The sequence below is a fragment of the Amphimedon queenslandica genome, unplaced genomic scaffold, assembly GCF_000090795.2.
Source record: "Amphimedon queenslandica unplaced genomic scaffold, v1.1 AMPQUscaffold_12241, whole genome shotgun sequence".
Classification (NCBI taxonomy): domain Eukaryota; kingdom Metazoa; phylum Porifera; class Demospongiae; order Haplosclerida; family Niphatidae; genus Amphimedon; species Amphimedon queenslandica.
The window spans coordinates 6,564-9,043 of record NW_003547521.1 but is presented as its reverse complement, the minus strand read 5'-3'; the positions used below and the strand labels follow the sequence as shown (position 1 = coordinate 9,043).

The following is a 2,480-nucleotide window of genomic DNA, read 5'->3' as shown; positions in this document are numbered from 1 at the left end:
TGGGATGCATCTGAGGTACAACCATAACTTTTGGTCGTGTATTATACATGACACAAATTTTGATACATTGTCATTGTGTGCATTTCTCTATCTTATAGGGAGTAAGTCAATTCTACTTATCGACTATATTTTATCTTTTAATCTATCTTCTATTTAACCAATGATAATTGGATATGTCATTTTTATTTTGCAACAGTTTGTAAGTCATTATATTATATTATTTGAATTTATTTTTAAGCTTTCTTTCTCCCTGCTCCAATTGACAATATATAACGCAACTGTAATAATTGTACAATAGTTTGTAAGTCATAATGTGCATAAATTTTAAAATTTTCTTCCCCTCTGATCAACAATGATTGCTTTTATTTCACTATAGCAAGTGAGTCATAATGTATACTGTTAAATTGTAACTTGCCTTTTGATCTAATCAAAAATTTAAAAAATAGAGAGTAAGTCAAAATTCTTTATTTTTGTTACCTTAATTCTTCATTACACAATAGGCAGTAAGTCAAAAATGTGTATCATTGCTTAAGTTTTTAACTCTTTTTTTCCAACCATTATTTAAATAGCAAGTAAGTCAAAATGTGATCATTTTTGTTTATACAATTACTTGTATCATCCAAAATTGAACTGTTACTTGTATTTTATTACACAATAGAGAGTAAGTCATAATTTTGTATCATGCAAAATATTTACTTTCTTTATGATTTGATCAACACTGAACCAATACCCATAGTTTGTAAGTCTGAACATATGATATTATCATCAGTAATAATATACACTTATCTATTTATTTTTTCTCTACTTCAACCATTGTAATTCTCAGATTGTAAGTCAAATGTGTTTTATTATTTACATTTAATCTATAGTCGGTTTCAGTTGAGTTTGACCACTGACCCACCCTTATAACTTCTCTATAATTTATGCTAGCAACTTGAAACTTGGTATAGTTGCAAAACGGGTTCTTCCGAAAATCTGTACCAATTTTGGAGTCTCTAGGTACTCTGGAAGGTTCTCAAAAGGTTCTTTCGGTCTACATGAAAGGGAGCCGCCATGATGTTTCATGACGTGAAGCTTCGTGAATATCATTTGCATCTCATTAAATATGTCAATAATCATGTTTTTATTATTTTAAAATCAAATAAAGCAAAAGGAGCACTCTAGGCCAAGATATAATTGAACAAGAAGACTTTGCACTCCAGAAAAAAGTCTCACTCAGTCTGCTGTACTTCTCTAAGCCTTCGTTATTTGTCTTCAACATTGCCGCTCAGAAACTCAGTTAAAATTTTGCATCTCTCGATTCTTTCTTCAGGTAATAGCAAGCACAATAATCTTTCATGTTAGTTGCAGGGCTAGCAGTGGCCAAAACAGGGTAGTAAACAAGTTACAACAAGAAGAAGGAGCATGGATGAAATTTTCAGCCATTTTATTTGCGTGTGGGTGGGGCTACACGTGACGTTTTGATCATAGATATTAGAGTTACAGCGTCTTTCAGCTCACTTGGATCACGGAACAACCTTTCCGTATGCAAGACACTCCCTCTTTCCCAATTAAAAGTACAGGTAGGTGTGGATACGGAACGGAAAATGTGATCCAAGTGAAGTGTGAAAGACGCTGTACAGCTCACAGGGATAGGAAACTTCCGTTCGCGGGAAATCAAGCTACCTTCCCCATACCGTATTAATTCTTTCTAATTGTCAGTAAATTTCATTTTTACACTGAGCAATGGTGGCTAGTCTGTGATGTGCCAGGTCTTTCTCATCGTCTTTTAGCCTGTTCAGGTCCACTGTATCAACTTGAAAATAAACTTGCAATGGAGCCATGTCTATATTCTTCCTTTATTTTAGCTATTGCATCTTTATTTAATGACTTTTTCCACTCAGTCTTTTCTCACCCCTCTGCTCCTCCAAATGTATCCTCTCCTCCTGCTGATGCTGACACTGTTGATAATTTCTCATTCTCTGTTTCTGATGTTTATAAGTGTCTCTCCTCCCTAGATGTACACAAAAGTTGTGGTATTGATGACATCCCAGCTTGTCTCCTCCAATCATGTGCTATATCGCTATGTGAGCCTATCCACCATCTATTCTCTCAATGTGTTTGACTTTCCTATCTACCAGTTGAGTGGCGTACTCACCTTGTGACTCCCGTCTATAAATCAGGGGATAGGTCATCTGTTAAGAACTATAGGCCGATTTCACTACTATGTATCCTATCGAAAGTACTAGAACGCCTTATCTTTGAGAGGATTTACCCTCACATTGCTGCTACCATTAGTCATAACCAGTTTGGTTTCATGAAACAGCGTTCTACTCTGCAGCAATTATTGGCCCACTTGAACAACATTGTAAGTATTGTTGCTCGATCAAAGCAAGTGGATGTTGCCTATCTAGACATAAAGAAAGCTTTCGACACTGTAGACCACAACTTACTGTTGGAAAAGCTGTGGAGATGTGAATTGGGAGAGATGTGGGGTCTGA

General features: G+C 35.5%; 1 long non-coding RNA gene across 2 annotated transcripts in view; it reads left to right on the top strand.

Moving 5' to 3' along the window:
- The first annotated feature begins 103 nt into the window (after positions 1-103).
- The window catches only part of LOC109588202 (uncharacterized), a 6,879-nt gene continuing 4,502 nt past the window's right edge, over positions 104-2,480 (top strand). The window contains exons 1-4 of one of the 2 annotated variants that reach the window (XR_002188020.1): positions 104-449; positions 501-572; positions 659-661; positions 737-1,312. This is a non-coding gene — a long non-coding RNA (uncharacterized LOC109588202). Of the gene's footprint in view, positions 450-500; positions 573-658; positions 1,313-2,480 lie in introns of both variants that reach the window. The other variant, XR_002188019.1, reaches the window with a different exon arrangement.